Here is a 23,792-nt window from a genome sequence, read left to right on the forward strand (position 1 = left end):
GAAGCTTTCAGTCATCAATTCCTACCTCTTCTGAAGCCTTCCATTGTAATAGTTGATTGGTGGAATTCAAAGTGTCTGGCTTTTCCAAATGTCCACCATGAACAGTACTTATTCATAATTCTATTTATTTGTTGATGACAGTGATATTCTGATATTTAGTTTGCAGTGATAAACTGGCATTAAAATATACATTTTTAAATTCCAGTAATAAAAATATCTGAGAAAATTAAAATATTCCCAATCATGTTTTTAGATCAACCTTCCTTATTTCTTTCCTGTCTCAAAAGGGAAAATCAGATGAGTCCAGGTTTAAGCAGCCTGAAAACAGCTTGGAAACATTACATATTTAGACATTATTATTAGAAAAAAATATATATTTAGATTGATTTTTTTTCTACCTGTCTAGGTACATCTACATCTAGGTACCTTTTTAAATATAAGAAGCTACAGAAATTCAATTGTTATATATAGGTTCGTACCTGGTGCACATAGCCACCACACAGAGTCAGAATTCACACAAATGTCTTTTGTTTAATTCTAAACTGAATCATCAGGAGCGTGGAAATCTTTCACAAAGCAAGTATACCTCCCACTTGTAGTAGAGTCATTTATACACAGCCAAGTTGTGAAACTTGTAATTGGCTGTCCTAGCTCACCTAGCATTTTTCCTCTTGACTCTATGTGTTGCATGGGCTCATTGAGGGAGGAGGTAGAGGTGGGGCTTCAGGGGACCTGTTCCCGTATACATTTCCATTTGGATGGGAGTGACCCTTAATGAGCAAAAGCTTACTATGGGTCAATTATAATCTTCTTTCAGGCCACTTCCTCATTCTTGCTTTCATCTTTTGTGTCCTTTGATCTCTTTAGTTCAGAGCTACACTATCTTCTTCAAGATAAAATTATAATAATTCTCTGTCCTGAACAAGATGCTTTCCTTGGTGTGGTTGTACGTTAGAGATTGTATTTTGATTTATTTACCAAGAAAACAAGTGTTTTTGGCTCAATGGCTCTTAAAAGTGATTTCATTCATATATTTGATATTATGTTTCCTATATCTAGGAATAGATATATTCCTAACTTATATATCTCTATATCCATATATTTCCTATGTCTTCAACCTCTTCCAGTTTCCAATTTTGTAATACATATATATAAGATATACATATCTAAATATATGAAATACGTATCTAAACATATGAAATAGGAAATGGTCATTCACCCTTATACCAAATTTTCACGTTACAACTGAGAACTTACTATGGTTGTAAATATGTTGAAGACCTTACTGTCTACTGAAATCTCCCGTAAAAATGGTTGAACTGATGAGACTTTACATGATAGGTCACTGAATTTTGTCAGATTAAACGCCACTTCTAATGAATGTGTGACATACACAAATTGTCCAGGATCAACTCCTTTCAGTTTTTCTTCAGTTTTCATTTACATTTGCATTGACAAATATTTAAGAAATTAATTTTAGGACCTGAGTTTTGAAATATTTATTTGCATGTTCCCAAATATGTTTTCACAAAGATTGTACTATACATTATATTATGAAAGTTAACATATCTTACTGTTTTCTGAGTTGCCTAAAAGTATTTTATCCTGAGTTAGAAAAGTTAAACATCAAAGAATTAATACTTCTGCTCAGTCTGTTATAGCTATTAAGGTGAATTGCTTCATCTCAATTTCCTCTCAAATGTGGACTGAAAAAATGAAGATGAGGGAACAAAACAGTCTCTCTCTTAACAGACTTTAGACCACATTAAGTGGCCTCACCTAAATCTCATGGTGAAGCAATTTTTTTGTTGTTTATTGTGACTAAATATATATATATATTTTGCTACTTGTATAGTTGGAAAACAGTACACATATATATTTACAATTTATCTGTTCTGTTTCAGTAAAGGGAATTATTTACATTTTGGGGAATCTGACCAGTTGCACTGGGATTCTTCATTTCAAATATTTCGATTTGCAACATAGGATTGGTATTTTATAAGTTTATAAATGTATATATTAATATTTTATAAATATGTAAATAAAGTTATTCTCACACAGCCTGCAAGACAAACAATTGCCATTCAGCCAATCAGAAATTCCGTGAGCAGAGACTGAGATCTGGATTGATTTCCAGACTTTCTTAAACAAGTAGTTAATCTCTTATTTCTTCAAACTTGTGCATTATATACATAATGCCAAAAATAATGATGTGCTATTTCAGAGCTTAATTGCCCTTATCTCACTAGCAAGACAGAAACTTTGCATATTGCAGTAGGCATACAAGCTTCAGCTAAGGATGGAAGAGGTATGAAAACATTCTGGAATTTTTAGGTTACATCAGGTGTATTTTAAAGTTTTAATCTTAAAGAGACAGTAAAAGAACATTACTTATAAAAAAAATAAATTTGAAAACTATGAAATCATGCTTTAACATGCTTATTTAATAATACTAACAGGGACATCTATCTCAGTATTTAATTTACTCCAATCATGCCAGTATATTAGGAATTTGTTGTTATGTTTCTCTTTGTCATTATCTATTTTCAACAAGTGTAATTCATTTTTATTAATTTTATTTCTATTCTAAAAAAAATGTTTATGGAGTAGATATTTGAATTACTCTACAGACAGACTTCAAAATCACATTCAAACCTTTAAGTGTTTAATTTTAATTTTTAAAGCCTTTTATAGGTAAGTTCAGATGCAGACATATGCTTGCTTAGAATCATAGAATATCCTGAACTGGAAGGGACCCATAAGGATCATCAAGTCCAACTCCTGACACCACACAAGTCTATGCAAAATTTTAGACCATATGACTAAGTGCATAGTCCAAACACTTCTTAAATTTGGACAGGCTTGGTGCAGTGACTACTTCCCGGAGGAGCCTGTTCCAGTGTGCAAAGAGGTTCTCAGTGAAGAACCTCTTCCTGACATCTAGCCTAAACCTCCCCTGCCTCAGCTTGACACCATTCCTGTGGGTCCTATCACTGGTGACTAAGGAGAATAGGTCAGCGCCTGCCCCTCCGTACCTTGTCGTGAGTAAGCTTTAGACTGTGATGAGGTCTCCCCTTAGCCTCTTCTTTTCCAGGCTGAACAGGCTGTGACCTTAGCCACTCCTCATGCGTCTTCCCCTCTAGCCCCTTCACCATCTTAAACACCCTCTGCACACTCTCCAACAGATTTATGTACTTTTTGTACTGTGGTGCCCAGAATTGCACACAGTATTTGAGGTGAGGCCATACCTGCACAGAGTAGAGCAGGACCATCACTTCCCTCAACCAACTAGCAATACCATGCTTGATGTACCCCAGGATACAGTTGGCCTTCCTGGCTGCCAGGGCACACTGCTGGCTCATATTCAATTTGCTGTCAATCACAAGCCCCAAATCCCTCTCTGCGGGACTCCTCTCCAGCATCTCCTCGCCCAGTCTGAACATATAGCCAGGGTTGCCCCATCCCAGGAGCAGGACTTTGTTTTGTTTTGTTGTTGTTGTTTGTTTTGTTTGTTTTGATAGTTACTTGACTAGAATATTTTCAAATAGAATGTTCATCCAACAGCTTGTTTTATCATATCTTATGTGGTAGAATGTTTGTGTTCACTTTCACTGGAGATGAAAGTGAGTGCATAGAGAATGATCTAGAGAATGATCTGACAATAAATTCTGAAATTACAAGGTAACTACCAAAAGAAGGTGCTGGATATATCTAAACTGTTAAAGAAAAAATAATAATAATAAAATAATAATAATAAAATAATAATAATAAAAAAGACAAATGAAGCCAAACTAGTCTGCAATTGAGCCAAATAGTTGTCAGGGCAATTCCTCTCTAGCACCTAGACTGTCTTGGAAGGAGATAATGAGTCATTTGAAAAAAAAAAAAAAAAAAAAAGCCAAGAGTTAGGAAAAAATAATAATACATATATACTTTTTACTTAGTAACATAAAAAACAATCTCAGTCATCTGTGTGATGATACTCATCAATTTAAGGATAAGGATTAATACAACTAATTCTTATTTTATTGTTATTCTTAAAAGAAGCTGAAATTAGCTACAACATATTATAAAATAAAATTATTAATACTTTATTACCATAGTACAAAACATGTAACAAGCATATTTTAACAGAATTAAACAGAATTACAACAAAGATCTTATTTCCAAGAAATAAGATTCTAAGAAATTAAATTAGCAGGAAACCATGAAAATACTACTACTAATAATAATAATAATTACTCTTGTAATTGTTATTACAAGAGTAATTATTATTACAAGAGTACATACTCTTGTCAAATCAGATAATATGAGATTGAATCATGTTGAAAAGATGAGGAAAGTACCATGTAGAGTTCCTTTCTTAGGGACATCCTCCAGATGGGAACAGATACTGCTGTTAAATAAATACAAACTTCTTTTGATAGGAATAGCAACATAGCAACATGTTTTGATAACAACATAGGAATGTTGCTTGAAAGTTTATTAAAAATAAAGGGTGTACCAATTTCATTCCTGATGTTTAAGAAAATAAGTACTTGAAGAAATATGCAAAGCAGGCAGAGAGATTTTACATGGAGAAAAATGTTCTTTTACTGGATAAGAGATATTCATTTTCTGAGACATTGAAAATCAAGTTTTATACTAGTCTGAAATAAAGATAGATATTATGCCAACTACCCATATGCCAACTAGTAGGTAATTTCTCTGTTGTATTGTTTATAATTATTTAAGTAAGAAATAAAAATTAAGCAAAATTGTCCTACTTTTAGTTGATCTTAACTGATGCATTTTCTGGCTATAATTTTCTGCATTTTTCTTAGTTGCAATATTCAGTTAAACTTCTTAAGGAACATGACCCAGTTTTCTAACAATATACATGCAAAGCCAGAGCAGTGTGAGGAATAATGCATAAAATTAGTATTTTGATTTCACTTTTTTTTTTTTTTTTTTTAAGAATGGTATGCTTTATTTTCATGTTTATTGCAGATTACTTTCATTTTGGTCTTTCTATAAGGATCTGTGAAAGCTTAGTGAAATACTGGAACAGAGGAAGAAGTCTTTCCCTCCCTCCCTCCCTCCCTCCCTTCCTTCCTTCCTTCCTTCCTTCCTTCCTTCCTTCCTTCCTTCCTTCCTTCCTTCCTTCCTTCCTTCCTTCCTTCCTTCCTTCCTTCCTTCCTTCCTTCCTTCCTTCCTTCCTCCCTCCCTTCCTCCCTTCCTCCCTTCCCATTTCCTTCCCCTTCCCCTTCCCCTTCCCTTCCCTTCCCTTCCCTTCCCTTCCCTTCCCTTCCCTTCCCTTCCCTTCCCTTCCCTTCCCTTCCCTTCCCTTCCCTTCCCTTCCCTTCCCTTCCCTTCCCTTCCCTTCCCTTCCCTTCCCTTCCCTTCCCTTCCCTTCCCTTCCCTTCCCTTCCCTTCCCTTTCCCTTCCCTTTTCCTTCCCTTCCTGTAAATATTGCTTGCTTTGGTCTAAACTGTTAAACACAATTCTGTGTGTGTCTGTTTTATTATTAATTTTAATATATTTAACTATTAAAATATTTTAGAAGGTGTGGCGATCAAAGACTGCAAAGAACTGAAATCCAGTTCACTTATGCACATTATGGCTTCCACATCAGAATGTCCAGCTCATTAGGAAACTGCTCTTTTTTCTTTTCACTTTTGTCTGAGTGGAAGACATACATCAGAATCAAAATTTCTTTCCCATTCCACAGAGAATCCTGCTGTTTTAGGTAGAGGTTTCATTAGAATGAGGCATAAAGTAATACATGGGTCACGAGGTTCAACTTGTAAGTATAGATATCTAAGTCACAAGTCTCAGATAATGAGATGATGTAATCTAGCAGCAATGCTAATACGTGTCAACCCTCTGAAATTACTCAGTGGGAGTTAGAAGTTTCCAGGAGTAAAGCTTTCTGGGATGACTTCTCATGCAATTGTTAGATTCCAGGCAACATCCATTCTATCACTTAACAAATAATATACCCATATACCACATAACACACATCAGAATCTTTTTCAAATACATGACTGTTTACTACCTGGCCCATAGATGAATGTTACTGTTTTAGTATTCTCATCTCCTACAGAATGAAGTATAAGAAAGAAAAGAGTTAGATGGGTGTTTCTTTTAAAGACAATGGAAAGAAAGATAATTAGCAGTGCCTGAAGTGTAATGCTGTAGAAACACTTTTCATTTTCTTGACCTGAGCACCTCCTGTCTTGACTGCACAGCAGCGTGAAAGTAAATGCACACTTACTTCCCTCTGTTCAAGGATGCCATTGCACAAAAAAGCAGGTAGGAAGTGAGTGTTCAACAGCCTGAGCCAAAAGATCAGTTGGTATCAATGAATACTCACCAGAGAATGGGTCTGTCCAACAATTTAGATACAGCTATTTTCTCTTAAAAACTTAACAAAATAACACTTCTGTGCGTGTGTGTGCACACGTAAAGAAATGAAGTAGATAAGAAAAAAACACTTGCTGTAACTGAGTGATTTCATTAAAAAATAAAATAAAATAAAATAAAATAAAATAAAATAAAATAAAATAATAAAATAAAATAAAATAAAATAAAATAAAATAAAATAAAATAAAATAAAATAAAATAAAATAAAATAATAAAATAAAATAAAATAAAATAAAATAAAATAAAATAAAATAAAATAAAATAAAATAAAATAAAATAAAATGATAAAATAAAAATACATACACACACAAAACCCTCAAATCCTTAGGATTATTCTTCATCTACAAATTATCTGATGAAAAAAGAGGGACTTTCCTACTAACAAATAAAATGGATATAACTCATAGTCTTTATAATTAAGAACAAACTTTCTACAGGACAATTAATTACAGAGTAGAGTAACAGATGTGTCTAAAAATGTGTAAAAATGAAGAATTCTTCCTAAACAATAAAATCTAAGTAGTGCAACTTAAAAAATCATGAAAGCTTCCTCAAAAATTCTCAAACATATTTATGAGCATGTCCATGTTTCATGAAGTGAATATTTTAAATGACTGTGGGATATTAAAACAAACTAATATTGTTTTGAACACTAAAATAACATCAGAAAAAGAAAATATGAGAAAATAAATATAAAGGATGTTAAAGGAGGAAAAATAAGTGTTAGAGAGGATTAAACAAATTAGTTCATAATCAGAACAAATACTTTGTTCTGAACGCTTTCATGAGATTTTAGTATCAAGTAAGTTGATAATTGTGTAACAGTTTCAACAGTTTTTCTACTTCAAATATACTCATAAATAATACGATCTTGATAATATCAAAGTGCAAAATATCTGTTTCTATGTTCAAAAAATATTAAAGATGGGATTCAGCTCCAGATTTTAGATTGGGAGTTGTCTGCCTAAGTATAAATGTTTCTTCTTGAACATTTAATGCTTCTTCATAGTGGTGGCAAATACGACAAGGTCTAGGGAATGTAATTTCTGAAAAAGCAGCTGGATGCTAGGTGTAATCTAAGAAATCTCATATACTACTAGACACCACTTGTACTCAACTTAATTGAGACCCTAAATAGAATGTATACATGTAAAAGTACATAAATTCATCTACATTCATATGCTAGTTAGTAGAGAACTAGGAATTAATTTGTCCAAGCATGCTTGTTAATGGAGTTTGGCATGTTATACGCTATTGTAGAATTCTTGTACAGAGTTGCTGTATTTGACAGAGAAGCAGTAGGAATGCCCTTTTGCAACAGTGGTTGAAATTATTCAAGATACTCTGACATCTCGCTGTCACTAGAATCTTTGTGTTAGCAAATTAATCATGTCATAAGTCATTAAAAACAGTGGAAATTGAAGAGATATACTTCTAACTAAATGTCTGTGATACGATAAAATGAATAGACTATGACGTTCCCTATCACCATAGTGTGTATTAGACGCCTGATTCAGTTGTTTAATGTAGCAAGCATTTTCAAATTTGGCATCTGAGCCAAAAAGAGAGCTGCTTCTATCTGGATTAGCAACTAGAGCATTGTAAAAGCAGTTAGTCTCATATGTTTTGGAAACTGAACCAAGGCCTACATGAGAAGTTAAGAAAAAATAATCTGGACCACAGTGAGTAATATAAGTTAACATTGTGTGGTGGTTTTACTCAGGTGGGCAGCTGAGTTCCACCATGGCTGCTCTCTCGATCCCCATCCTCAAAGAGGAAGGGAGAAAAAATATGATGCAAAGGGCTCAAGGGTTGAGATAAAGATGAGGAGATCACTCAACAATTATCATGATGAGTAAAACAGACTCAGAGTAGGGAGATAGTAAGATAGAGAAGTAAGAAACAAAGGAAAGAAACCAAAACCACCTTCCCCCTATCCACCCTCTTTCACTTACTCCCTCCAAGCAGTGCAGGGAAATGGGGGAGTCGGGGTTGCTGTCAGTCTGTAGAACTTCATCTTCACTGCTCCTTCTCTGTCGCTCTCTGCCCCTGCTCCACCATGGAGTCTCTCCCACAGGATTCCATCCTTCCAAAACTGATCCTGCGTGGGCTTCCCACAGGCAGCAGCTCTTCGAGAACTGCTCCAGATACAGGTCTATACAATAGGGTCCATCCATCAGAAGTGCACTGCTCCAACCTGGGTTCCCCATGGGCGGCAGCTAATGCCAGGTCACCTGCTCCTGCATATATCGAAGTATACACAGGAAACAAGGAATTTTAGAGGTCATCCATATGAATCTGGGTATGGCTAAGCTTGAATGAATAGCAGAATCTGGAAAAGGGAAATTTGCTGTGATCAAGCCATAGAAGTTAAATATTGAAGCTTACCTAAATTCTTAATTAGATTATATTCAAGCTCAAGTGTCTACCTCATGGCTGCTCTCTGACTAGAGAAAAAGATAATGAAACAACTTGTCCGCTGGGAAAAAAAATCCAGACCAAATAAACTGGTATTACTTATGGGGCCTGCTGATATGAACACCATAATATAACTCAGAGCCCCAAAAGATGACCTGTCTTAAGTAGAACAGAGCAGTTGTTAATAGCTAATCAGTGGGGAGATCTGATTCAGGTTCATGCTCAAATGAAATCTTAGTATGTAACAGTGACAAGTTGTAATGGATATACCTTTAAACTGTTGTAACCCATGATTTGATTTGTATGTTCTAGGAAGCACTATAGCAGAAAACACTTGACACAACAGAGGACAAGCCTCACAAGAAGCACTGCAAATACACCAGTGACGCCTACTGAGTTTTTTTTGGTGCCCAATATTTCCACATAGTACACTACCTCTCCTGTCCTAAACAACCACTGTAACAGATAAAACCCAAGTCTTGGACTAAATTAACTCAGTGGACATTTTATAGACATTTTAGACATCTCTTATTAGAAAAAACCACCCCTAGGGAGTGCGAGCAACCAGGAGTGCGGCAAACAGGACAGGCAAACAGGGCGTGGCGCATCAGAAAGGAGTGGCGCGGCAGTTAGTTAACGCGGCAGTTAGCATAGGCAGGGCGAGCAGGAAGGGCAAAGCATTCCCCCCGCCCATACAAACACCTCTAACAGCGGTCTACCGCTATCTCAGCTGCAATGGTGTACACCAGGCACAGTGCGCTCTCTAGGAAGTCTGTACACACCCAGACCAACTGCCCACTCAAAATTGCGGCAGTTCAGGTCTCCGGATGCAGGGAGTGCCTGAGCCTGTTGCTACCACCTGGGGGGGGCAGAGAGACTCTGTGAATGAGGTGTGAGCAGGTGAATGACCTGGTCCGCCTTGTGGCAGAACTCAAGGAGGAGGTTGAGAGGCTGAGGGATGTCAGGGAGTGTGAGCGGGAGATAGACCTGTGGAGCAACTCCCTGCAGGGCCTGAAGGACAGGTACCGGGGTGAGACATCCCAGATGGGGGTGGACCCCCTGTCCTGTTGCTGTCGGGCAGAGGCAGGGGACCTAGGAGTTGAGGAGGAATGGAAACAGGTCCCAGCTCGACATTGCAGGCAATACCCCCCCTACTGGCCCCACCTTCCCAGGTGCCCTTACGCAACAGGTTTGAGGCCCTGGAGCTTGAGAGACAAGTAGCTGAGGAAGAGGTAGAAAGTCTACCCAGGAGGCTGCCTAGGGCGAGGAAGTCGACTCCATGCCTCAGGACTGCCTCCACCAAGACAGAAAGAAGGGTGATTGTTGTGGGCGACTCCTTTCTCAGGGGAACAGAGGGACCTATTTGTCAGCCTGACCCTACCCATAGGGAAGTCTGCTGTCTCCCTGGGGCCAGGGTCAGGGACATTGCCAGAAAGCTTCCCAACCCGGTTCGCCACTCTGACTACTATCATCTTTTGATAGCCCAGGCTGGCAGAGACGATACTGGAGAGAGAAGCCTGAAGACCATCAAACAGGACTTTAGGGGACTGGGACGGTTAGTGGATGGAGCAGGAGTACAGGTGGTGTTTTTGTCCATCCCTAGGGTGGCAGGGAGGGGTACAGAGAAGACACAGAAAGCCCACCTGATAAGCACGTGGCTCAGAGGCTGGTGCCAACACAGAAATTTTAGTTTCTTTGACCATGGGGCGCTTTACTCGGCACCCGACCTGATGGCCGCAGATGGGTCCCTGTCTCTAAGGGGAAAATGGATCCTAGTCCAGGAGCTGGTTGGGGCTCATTGAGAGGGCTTTAAATTAGATATGAAGGGGGATGGGGCTGAAACAAGGCTTGTTGGAGGTGTGCCAGGGGGAACAATGGCTAGGCCAGAGGAGAAGGCAATGGCCCAACTGAAGTGCATCTACACTAATGCACGCAGCATGGGTAACAAACAGGAGGAGCTGGAAGCCATCGTGAGGCAGGCAGGCTACGACTTGGATGCCATCACAGAGACGTGGTGGGACCACTCTCATGACTGGAGTACTGCAATGTCTGGCTATAGGCTCTTCAGAAGGGACAGACAGCACAGAAGGGGTGGTGGTGTGGCTCTCTATATCAGAGAGTTTTGATGTCGTGGAACTTGAGGCTGGGAATTATAAGGTTGAGTCCCTACGGGTTAGGATCAGCGGGAAGGCCAACAAGGGAAGCATCCTGGTGGGGGTCTGTTATAGACTGCTGAACCAGGATGAGGAGACGGATGAGGAATTCTACAGGCAGCTGGCAGAAGTTGCAAAATCATCAGAGCTTGTTCTTGTGGGGGACTTCAACTTCCCAGACATATCCTGGAAGCACAACACAGCCCAGAGAAAGTAGTCTAGGAGGTTTCTGGAGAGCGTGGAAGATAACTTCCTGACACAGCTGGTTAGTGAGTCTACCAGGGGAGGTGCCCCACTAGACCTTCTGTTCACAAACAGAGAAGGACTGGTGGGAGATGTGGTGGTCAGGAGCTGTCTTGGGCAGAGTGACCACGAAATGGTGGAGGTCTCTATTCTTGGCGAAGTCAGGAGAGGTATCAGTAAAACCACAGATTTGGACTTCTGGAGGGCTGGCTTTGAGCTGTTCAGGACACTGGTAGGTAGAGTCCCTTGGGAGGTAGTGCTGAAAGGCAGAGGAGTCCAGGAAGTCTGGGCACTCTTCAAGAAGGAAATCTTAATGGCTCAGGAGCAGTCTGTCCCCATATGCCCAAAGACGAGCCAGCGTGGGAGAAGACTGGCCTGGCTGAACAGAGATCTGTGGCTTGATATTAGGAGTAAAAAGAGACACTTGCAGGGCCACCAGGTGATCAGGCCCAGTCAGCATGGGTTTATGAAAGGTAGGTCCTGCTTGACGAACCTCATCTCCTTCTATGACAAAGTGACGCGCTCGGTGGATGAGGGAAAGGCTGTGGATGTAGTCTACCTTGACTTCAGCAAGGATTTTGACACCGTTCCCCACAACATTCTCCTCAAGAAACTGGCTGCTCATGGCTTGGACTGGCGTACGCTTCATTGGGTTAGAAACTGGCTGGATAGCCAGGCCCAAAGACTTGTGGTGAATGGAGTCAAATCCAGTTGGAGGTTGGTCACTGGTGTTGTCCCCCAGGGCTCAGTACTGGGGCCAGATCTCTTTAATATCTTTACTGATGATCTGGATGAGGGGATTGATTGTACCCTCAGTAAGTCTGCAGATGACACCAAGTTAGGTGCCTGTGTCGATCTGCTTGAGGGTAGGATGGCTCTGCAGGAGGGTCTGGATAGGCTGGACCAATGGGCTGAGGTCAACTGTATGAAGTTCAACAGGGTCAAGTGTCAGGTCCCGCACCGGGAGCACAACAGCCCCAAGCAGAACTGGGAGAGGAGTGGTTAGAAAGCTGCCTGGCAGAGAAGGACCTGGGAGAACTGGTTGATAGTCGGCTGAATATGAGCCAGCAGTGTGCTCAGGTGGCCAAGAATGCCAACGGCATCCTGGCTTGCATAAGAAACAGTGTGGCCAGCAGGGCTAGGGAGGTGATTTTCCCCCTGTACTTGGCTCTGGTGAGGCCGCACCTTGAGGACTGTATTCAGTTTTGAGCCCCTCGCTAGAAGAAGGACATTTCTCGCTCGAACAAGAGGTGTTCGAGCGAGTCCAGAGAAGGGCGACGAAGCTGGTGAGGGGTCTGGAGAACAAGTCCTACGAGGAGTGGCTGAGGGATCTGGGTTTGTTCAGCCTGGAGAAAAGGAGGCTCAGGGGTGACCTTATCGCTCTTTATAAGTACACTAAAGAAGGCTGTAGCGAGTTGGGGGTTGGTCTGTTCTCCCACGTGCCTGGTGACAGGACGAGGGTGAAATGGGCTAAAGTTGCGCCAGGGGTGTTTTAGGTTGGATATTAGGAAGAACTTGTTAGTTAGAAGGGTTGTTAGGCATTGGAATGGGCTGTCCAGGGAAGTGGTAGAGTCACCATCCCTGGAGGTCTTTAAAAGATGTTTAGATGTTGAACTTAGTGATATGGTTTAGCGGAGGACTTGTTAGTGTTAGGTCAGAGGTTGGACTTGATGATCTTGAGGTCTCTTCCAACCTAGACAATTCTGACTCTGATTCTGATTTTATGGAGAATTTACAGTGGTGACCCACAGACTCTGGATTGATATCTGTGTATTAATCCAAAGATGAAAAGGAGGGGAAGGGGTTAATGGGGAGGTGTTGGATGGGGTGGGAATGAGCACGATTGACATGGTATGAAATAAGGGGTGGACTATATTGGTTTTGGCTGGGATTAAGTTAATTTTAATATGATGCTGTTTGGGATTTTTGATTAAAATGGTGTTGGTAATACACCGATTTTTAACTGTTGCTGAACAGTGTTTGCACAGCACCAAGGTTTCTCACACTGCCCTGCCAGGGAGGAGACTGGGTGGTGCACAAGAGGCTGGGAAGGGATAATAAATAAAAAAGAGAGGGAAAATAAATAAATAAATAAATAAAAAGATAGAAAGTTCCAGTTAGTACTTATATGTCAAATTCCTGAGAGCACCTGTAGGCAGACAACAATTCCTGGCTTTGCCTCAGACCTGACTTGCTATGTCACATTGGATGTTCACCAGTCTGTTGAAATCCTGGCCTGTTTCTTTTGCTCAGCTGTCATGGGACAGTGATCTTGCACTTGTTGGAGGCACAACTTGTACTTCGGCCACCCTTGGCTGCTGGCTCACACCTCCTTGCAGAGTATCTCTGCTTCTTATATGCCTGGACGATTGGAATCATAGAACATCCTGAGTTGGAAGGGACCCATGAGTGTCATTGAATCCAACTTCTGGCACCACAAAGGTCTATCCAAAAATTCAGACCATATGACTAAGAGCACAGTCCAAATGCTTCTTAAACTCCATCAGTCTTGGTGCTGTGACTATGTCTCTGGGGAGCCTGTTTCAGTGCGCAACAACCCTTTTGGTGAAGAAATTCTTCCTGATATCCAGCCTGAATCTTGACACCGTCTTGACACCATTCTCTTGGGTTCTATCACTGGTCACTAAAGAGAATAGATTGGCCACTCGACTCCCCCTTGTGAGGAAGCTGTAGACCTCAATGAGGTCTCCCTTCAGCCTCCTCTTTTTCCAGACAAGAGAAAAAGTCTGGAGAAAGGAAGACTTTCCCTTTATTGAGGAGGATCAGGTTAGAGGTCATTTAGGCAAACCTGGCACCCACAAATGTATGGGCCCAGATGGCATGTACACATGAGTGCTGAGGGAGATGGATGTTACTGCTAGCCATACTCCATCATCTTTCAAAGGTCATGGAGAACAGGAGAGCAGCCTGAGGACTGGAAGAAAGATCAGGTCACTCCAGTCTTCAAAACGGGAAAGAAGGAGGACCCAGGAAACTACAGACTAATCAGCCTTACTTCCATCCCTGGAAAAGTGATGGAACAGCTCATCCTGGAGGTCATCTCCAAGTATGTGGAGAAGAAGAAGGTGATCAGGAGTAGTCAGCATGGATTCACCAAAGGAGAAATCATACTTAACCAATCTGAAAGCCTTCTATGGTAGAATGACTATGTGCGTAGGTGATTGTTGTGTACCTTAACTTCAGCAAGGCTTTTGACAATATCCTACAACATCCTGATGGGTAAGCGCAGGAAGCATGCAGGAAGTGGCACACATGCTGGCAAATATATTGAAAAGCACAGATCCCTGCACAAAGTTTTGTGAGAATCTAGATAAGGTTAGTTCGTTCGTTCGTTCTTTCTTTCTTTTTCTTTCTTTCTTTCTTTCTTTCTTTCTTTCTTTCTTTCTTTCTTTCTTTCTTTCTTTCTTGTTTTGTTTCCTTTTATTGTGTTGTTGTTGCTTCCAATTTCATAAATATTTTCTGAATTTTATCCTGTTGCTTCCTACTATAAAATTCGTAATAATGGAGAGCAAATTCATCTTCTCCCACAGCTTTTTATATACTTGAAGTCAGTTTAGTTTGTCTCTGTTTAGTACTGTTTTCCAAGGTAAGCAGCAAGCAGCTTTAATTCCTTTATGGAGTACAATTTCAAGAGGCTCATTTCAGAAATTGGACCTACCTATACATAGCAGTAAAGTGAAATTCGAAAATGAAATTCCAAAACTGCATATGATATTTCATCTAAGGCTTCATTAATGAGAGGAAAAAAAAAAAAAAAAAGTGCTTTTTAATGTGTCATGTAGGCTGTTCTCTAATTTACATCTCTAAGTAAAGTGGTCAGTACTTGTAGAACCTTAATTTTTCAGTCAATTTTTCCAATTCATCAATCTACTGTACTTCAATTCATCAGTCCTGTACTTCAATCTGAAAACTGTCATTCCAGTCTGGAATTGGTTGCAAAAGTAACATTCTTACATTTATATTGTTATTGACAAGACTGATCCAAGACAGACCACTTGTAGCTGACAGAGAAAACTCCTTTTTCAGTGGAGCTTTCAAATTAGTTTCTTAGGTGGCTTCAGCTAGATCAAGTATTCTTACCTTATTCATACCTTACTATTCATACCTTAATTATTAAATTACATTAAATACTTTTTTTTTTTTTTTTTTAAGGTAGCTTCTTGTACCACAGAAAACCCTATGTGAGTACATGAAATGATAGCTTTTTGCTTTTTGGGAATCTAGCTGAATGTCTTTAAAAAATTCCTATGTCTCACAGAAAATATTTGTTCCCAAGGAATATACATTACATTTGGTTTAACAGCTGAATACTGTCCTTTTCTGAAATTCTAAATATTCATTGGTCTCTATTATATTCTGTTTGCATAAATTAAGTGTAAACAGATCACGATCTCTTTTAGCCATTCAATTAATAATTTGTAGATCAATTTATCTGAACCATAAAGTTTAAAACTTAATAACTCTTATCTCTGTAGAGAAATCCCTTGCTGTTTTATTCCAAGACATTGTTATCTTATAAACTCCAGCACGTTTTGCAATGTCTTCCTGAGCTGTCTAATGAACTTCTCGTAAAAGATATTCAAGAAAACAAAATTTTTCTTCCTATGCATTTTAAATGTAAATTTTTCTCTAGTGATATCAGATGATGCTATAACATAGCTTTGGTAAAAATGCAAAGAGAGGCACTTTATGAATTTGAATATTGATGTGTTCAGTTTTTAACCGGTATAATGTCTCGAGATTATTATTTTTTTGGTACAGCACTTAATACCTTCCTTGACAGTCCTTCTTTCCAGTCTAAGATAAAGGAAAGTACAAAATCTATTAACAGTAGACAACTTGGAGGAGGAAACCTTATTTTGTGGAGATAGCCAACCATTTTAGCTTAGTAGCTTAGTGATATGGTTTAGAGCTTAACGATATGGTTTAGTGGAGGTGGTATGGTTAGTGTTAGGTCAGAGGTTGGACTAGGTGATCTTGAAGGTGATCTTCAAGATCTTCTTTAGTGATCACCTTTGAAGGTGATCTTTGATCTAGGTGATCCAACCTAGACAATTCTGTGATTCTGTGATTTTATATGTATGCAAGCATTTTTCCTCAAGGTCAGAGAAAGAGGTTTTGTTTTGTTTTGTTTTGTTTTATTTTATTGTATTGTATTGTATTTACAGATGTAAACATAAAAAATGAATGTATCTATTTTTTTTTCTGTTTTAATACTCCAGTCTTAAGAGGCATCCTGTTTAGTTGCAATAAAATCAGCAAAACCTCATGCCTACCTAGCTCATACTTCTCTTGTTCTCTCAGCTCTTGTCATTAGTATGTAGTCAGCTACAATGCTTTCTTTCTATCGTGTGTCAGTATTAACAAGTATTATTATATTTATTTATTTATTTATAGAGTTCTTATGGACATACAACAATGCATCATGCTTCTTGTACTATACGGACCCACTTCTCCTTCCATTGAACCTATTGGCAAAAGACAATTTCTCTAAGTGTGAGAAAAATCAGGTTTTAAGCTCAGAGCAGGCTGAAGGATATAAAAGGATGTATGACACAGTCTTCTTGGTCAATGACAGCCAAAACTGATTCACTATTTATTTTTAATTGAATTAATATTTAGGACTAAAATACTACAAGTTAGAACACATTTCATTCTCACACAATTAGTAGGAACAACTGTATTTTGGCTACGTTTCCAGGAGTTAGAAAAGCTTTCTGCACATTCTTACCAGTACTTTTAGTATAAAATGCTTTATTTTGAGTATATATATATGTAAAATAAAGTTTTCTTATGTCTTTCAAACAAGTCATTTAACTGTGATGTGACTCAAGCCCTATATCTAAAATAGAACCATATTCCATCCTTAATCACTAATCACTAATTGCTTTGGTGTTGAAACATACCAACAAAAAGAATACTGATTGAGTCAGTTAATCGACAGAGAAATATTTTCCTAGCAGAAATAAATCACATCAGTATATAGAGTACCACAATGATTTGTTCTGCCCATCTACTATTTCATTCCTCCACTGCATAGACAGCCTGTCTGCATATAACCACAAGAAAAAGATCATTATTTTTACGTTAAGTGACAGTATGAAGAATAATGAGACTAATAATAAAAAAAAAAAATTAGATATAAAAAGTATTCGTAAGGCTATTGGCATCAGTGGTGGAATTCCCTTCTTGCCCCAGAACAGCTGCTTTAATCAATGTATATACATATCATATGATTAAAAATCTGAAATTGTTTGTATTTTATCAAATCAGCACAAAGTGCATGGCTAACAAATTCATTATATGTAACTTTGTTAAATGAAGAAGTGGAATTCAAACTGGAAGTCATAGGACTGCAAATATATAATTCTGTGGGAAAACAGCATAGGAATGCTGCCTTAGAACTATCACAAGTTTATTATTCTGTGTATGTGGGAAGTATTGCAAAGGCTTTTTTTTTTTTTTTTTTTTTTCTTCCTGTTACTCTGGATTTAAGAAGCATTAGAAGCATTTGGTATTTCAGTTCTTTGGATAACATCAATTTTGCACCAGACCAATTTGAAAGTTAAATGAACAATGTAATATATTAAAATGAAGTACAACTCATATCCAACATAGGTCCATAGATGTAAATTTAATCTTACAGAATATTCAAATAATCTAAATAATAAATTTGGAAACCTTATAATGTAATGGTGGACAATGTCTTCCTGTTGAATTAGGATAATTTTTCTAAATATAATTTATAGTATTTATTGTGCACTTTCTCAACTGAATTGCAGCTGTAAGCGGTAATAAATGAGAAAGCATTACTCTAGTCCATGAGAAAGACTAAATTTGGAGCCTAAATTTATCTCTTGTGCATTTAAACGGCCAAATTCTTTAGGCAATCAAGATAATTTTCCAAACATTTTGAGAATCAGTCCTGTATGTCTCTTAGCTTTTCACCAATTCAAGAATAACACATAGAAATAGACTTGCTCTAACCAATCAGGGTACAGAGTAACTAAACAGCTATTGATGCATACCTGTATAGATTTTTCCTTAGCTATGCATTTCTCTACACATTGGTTGGTTGAGTTTATCTGATTTGCATAATCACTGTACAGTTATTTCTCAATAGTTCAGGCTGTTCAAGCTGTTTACCATCAACAAAGATGCAGCCTCAGCTTCTCTTTCTTTCCAACTGATGTAGAAAAGCTCTAAAATTTATGTGAAAGAATAGAACAAAATATGCCAAAAATCAAAGAAAATGGAGCTGCCAAGCAGTTGAAAGGAAAACTGTATTAAAGAAGTTGATTCACTGGATTATTCCTATTTCCATAAACATACCCCTCCCCATCCTAATTTTTATCTTGTGCAAGCAGGTCAACAAGGTTCTTGTCCTCACAAAAATTGTAACATTTTATTTATTTTTTCCTATCTTCATTGGGAGAATCCCATTCCATCCCTTCTGTCTAGTAACATGCAGTTATTTTGATGAAAGAAGAGCTTTGCAGATGAATGGGAACTGGAAGAAAGGGGATAAGAAATAGAAAGAGCAATGTGGGAAGTACATGTATTTAGTAAAATGAAGGTTTGGAGAAATGTAGTGGAAGGTTTACAACAAGGGTAAGTATTATTTTTAAATATTTTTAAATTGAGTTAATGTTTGGTTCATTTATGTCATTTATCTTCAAATACATCTCCATCCATATTTCACTTAGTAACTTTCCACTGTCACCAGATTCACTACTACTTGAGTATTCTTGTCTAGTTTTTCTCATTTAAATTTCTACTGAGATTAATCTGTGATAATTTCATGAAATTTGAGGCTAGAATGGTTCAATGGTTTCTTAATATAATTTCTTTTCTATTAAATGATGATTCAGTTAATGTAAGAAACCTACATTTTCAAATGCTTTTTTTTATTGTTAAAACTCTTCGGGTGTGAAGAGACAAAAATCTGATTTTAATTTTGGGGGTGGGGAGCACACAGGGGGACCTCAACTATTGCTTTTAATTGCAATTTTTCCTGCTGTCATGGAGTGCACAAAATAGGGACAGAATCAAGGGGTGGTAAAATCTGATGATTTCCTTATTGCAAACACATATAGTAACTGTCTAAAATTCCAGTGTTAGTGTTCATCGATCCCAAGCAACTGACAGATAAGAAGGTATTTCAGGTTAAAAATTTAAATCAAAGTGTAAGTTTGGATAGAGATTTATTTGTGCAACTTCTCACAATTGCTTGCAATTCACCATGGAACACAATGCAAATAAGTTCTTCCTGATTTAGTTCCTTACTGGGATTACAGAAAAATCAAATTAAATTGCTTCGTCACTGCTGCCCTAGGCATTCTACTCTAGAGGACTTATATTGCCTTCTAAATTCAATGGGGTTTAGACACTGATTGGGCATCTGGTCTGTAGTTCCTAATTTCTTCTTACAGTATTTATGGTAACAAAGCCTAAATAAATATTTAATGGTAGTTGAATATATTATTTCCACTGTAGTTCTTGTAACTAGTTTTATCTCTTGCACTTCACTCAAATATTTCAGCAGTGGCTGCTGTTATGAGAATTTAGAAAAGACTATTAGCTTACAAATATGCCTCAGATTTTCCCAGTTAGATTGTATTTTTTTTTTCTTTACTCTTAATCATCCTTCACAAATATTGAAGTACATTTCTTAAGAGAATACTTCCCTAAATAAATCAGATATATGATTCAATCTATAAAGACAATTGTCTGTCTTGTCCAAATGTGGCATTTCATTTTTGAAAATGTTGCTTTTTTCCTTGTAAGAAAAGTTGCTGTTTCTCTCACTTAGAAAGAAAGACAAAAGAAAAACAAAACAATGAAAAAAGAGAAAAGAGGAAATAAAATAATAATAATAAAAAAAAAAAAAAACAGAAAAGAAAAAAAAAAAGAAAAAAGAAAAAAGAGAAAAGAGAAAAGCAAAAGGAAAAAAAGAAAAAGGAAAAAAAGAAAAAATAGAAAAGAGAAAAAAAGAAAAAGGAAGAAAAAAGAAAAGAAAAAAACAAAAAAAAAAAAGAAAATAAATAAAAAAAAAAAAGAAAAACAAACAAAAACCACGATTAAGTTCATAAGACTAAGGTCCTGCTAAATACTTACACAGGTCAAAAGCCATCATGTCAGAGAACAATGCTGCATATCTTCCTATTCCAATTCAAAAGGTATTTACCATCTTTCTGACCTCCTGGCAGCAATGATTTCCCATGTATTTTATCTTCATTCTTTCCACAGTATATTCTATCTATTGTATTTATGATTTAATTTATTCTTTTGATCTATGCAACAATAGTTTGTGGACTAGTTTGGAGGGGTTTCAACAAAAAATATGTTCAGATGCAATGGGGAATAACTCTTACTTGTCTCATTATTCTTTGCTTTCTCAATTACTTAATTAACATCTTTGTCCTGAAGTACGGTCTTAATCCCCTTCATCTTCTGTCTGCTCAAGAAACAGCACATAATAGATATTATATCAAAAGTCTTCAGTGAATTACTCAGTTTCTCAGAAAGTCTTGCATGGAAATGTATTTTCAGTTGGTTTGAATAGTAGCTTTCTGACCTACATAGTATGGTTCAAAATCAGAGAAATGCATGTATCTTCAAAAACTGTATTGAACATTATGAGGAGACAGCAGTTATAAGTAAGGTGGGGATCTAGGGGTCAGTATCTTCTCACAACTAGTGATAGGACTAGAGGGAATGGCATCAAATAGTGCCAGAGGAGGTTTAGGTTGGAAATTAGGAGAGATTTCTTCTCAGAAAGGGTAGTCAGACATTGGAATGGGTTGCCCAGGAAAGTGATGGAGTCACCATTCCTGGGAGTGTTTAAGGAAAGGTTGGATCTGGTGCTTAGTGACATGGTTTAGTGGGTGACATTGCTAGTAGGGTGATGGTTGACCCAGACGATCTTGAAGGTCTTTTACAACCTTAATGATTCTATGATTCTATGGTAATTTTAAAAAGCTATATCTTATGTTCAGGAGGTATCTGAACTACCCAATACAATAACTAAATATCCTTATTCCTGTTATTGTTCTTGGAGTTCCTGTTTTATTTCACTGTGAAGTGCCTCTGTAGCATTTAATCTTGCATGCATTATTATTAAATATTTCAACAACTCATAACGTTTATGTTCAATGTGTAGTGGGTTTAAGTGGCAAGGTTTTGGCAGCTGGGGGGCCCCTGGGGTAGCTTCTGCAAGAATCCAAAAGCTGACCCATGGTAGATAAGGGCTTTGCCGCTGGCCACAGACGAGCCAATAAGTGATGTTGTCTGCACCTCTGTGAAAGCAGATTTAAGAAAGGAAAAAAAAATATATTGCTGGGAAACAGCAGTTTGTAGAGACAGAGAAGAGTGAGAAATGGCCTTGCAGGCGTGAAGGTCAGTGACGAAGCAGGGCAGGAAGTGCTCCAGGTACCACAGCAGAAGTTCCCCTGTGGCATGTGGTGAGGACCACAGTAAAGCAGGCTGTCCCGCTGAAGCCCATGGTGTACCACAGTGGAGCAGAGTCACAGAATCATATAGGTTGGAAGAGACCTCCAAGATCACTGAGTTCAACCTCTGACTTACCACTAACAAGTCCCCCACTAAACCATATCACCACTCTCTAAATCTAAATGTCTTTTAAAGACCTCCAAGGATAGTGACTCAACCACTTCCCTGGGCAGCCCATTCCAATGCCTAACAACACTTTAGTAAATAAGTTCTTCCTGATGTCCAACCTAAAGCTCCCTTGGCACAACTTAAGCCCATTCCCGTCGTCCTGTCACCAGGCACGTGGGAGAACAGACCAACCCCCACGTCACTACAGCCTCCTTTAAGGTACCTTTAGAGAGCATTAAGGTCGCCCCTGATTACACAAACCAGGACCCCATCCCAGCCTCTTGTGCACCACCCAGTCTCCTCCCTGGCAAATTTAATTTATGCAAACAGAATATAATAGAGACCAATGAATATTTAGAATTTCAGAAAAGGACAGTATTCAGCTGTTAAACCAAATGTAATGTATATTCCTTGGGAACAAATATTTTCTGTGAGACATAGGAATTTTTTAAAGACATTCAGCTAGATTCCCAAAAAGCAAAAAGCTATCATTTCATGTACTCACATAGGGTTTTCTGTGGTACAAGAAGCTACCTTAAAAAAAAAAAAAAAAAAGTATTTAATGTAATTTAATAATTAAGGTATGAATAGTAAGGTATGAATAAGGTAAGAATACTTGATCTAGCTGAAGCCACCTAAGAAACTAATTTGAAAGCTCCACTGAAAAAGGAGTTTTCTCTGTCAGCTACAAGTGGTCTGTCTTGGATCAGTCTTGTCAATAACAATATAAATGTAAGAATGTTACTTTTGCAACCAATTCCAGACTGGAATGACAGTTTTCAGATTGAAGTACAGGACTGATGAATTGAAGTACAGTAGATTGATGAATTGGAAAAATTGACTGAAAAATTAAGGTTCTACAAGTACTGACCACTTTACTTAGAGATGTAAATTAGAGAACAGCCTACATGACACATTAAAAAGCACTTTTTTTTTTTTTTTTTCCTCTCATTAATGAAGCCTTAGATGAAATATCATATGCAGTTTTGGAATTTCATTTTCGAATTTCACTTTACTGCTATGTATAGGTAGGTCCAATTTCTGAAATGAGCCTCTTGAAATTGTACTCCATAAAGGAATTAAAGCTGCTTGCTGCTTACCTTGGAAAACAGTACTAAACAGAGACAAACTAAACTGACTTCAAGTATATAAAAAGCTGTGGGAGAAGATGAATTTGCTCTCCATTATTACGAATTTTATAGTAGGAAGCAACAGGATAAAATTCAGAAAATATTTATGAAATTGGAAGCAACAACAACACAATAAAAGGAAACAAAACAAGAAAGAAAGAAAGAAAGAAAGAAAGAAAGAAAGAAAGAAAGAAAGAAAGAAAGAAAGAAAGAAAGAAAGAAAGAAAGAAAGAACGAACTAACCTTATCTAGATTCTCACAAAACTTTGTGCAGGGATCTGTGCTTTTCAATATATTTGCCAGCATGTGTGCCACTTCCTGCATGCTTCCTGCGCTTACCCATCAGGATGTTGTAGGATATTGTCAAAAGCCTTGCTGAAGTTAAGGTACACAACAATCACCTACGCACATAGTCATTCTACCATAGAAGGCTTTCAGATTGGTTAAGTATGATTTCTCCTTTGGTGAATCCATGCTGACTACTCCTGATCACCTTCTTCTTCTCCACATACTTGGAGATGACCTCCAGGATGAGCTGTTCCATCACTTTTCCAGGGATGGAAGTAAGGCTGATTGGTCTGTAGTTTCCTGGGTCCTCCTTCTTTCCCGTTTTGAAGACTGGAGTGACCTGATCTTTCTTCCAGTCCTCAGGCTGCTCTCCTGTTCTCCATGACCTTTGAAAGATGATGGAGTATGGCTAGCAGTAACATCCATCTCCCTCAGCACTCATGTGTACATGCCATCTGGGCCCATACATTTGTGGGTGCCAGGTTTGCCTAAATGACCTCTAACCTGATCCTCC

Source organism: Anas platyrhynchos, chromosome 1, assembly GCF_047663525.1.
Source record: "Anas platyrhynchos isolate ZD024472 breed Pekin duck chromosome 1, IASCAAS_PekinDuck_T2T, whole genome shotgun sequence".
NCBI classification, from domain to species: Eukaryota; Metazoa; Chordata; class Aves; order Anseriformes; family Anatidae; genus Anas; species Anas platyrhynchos.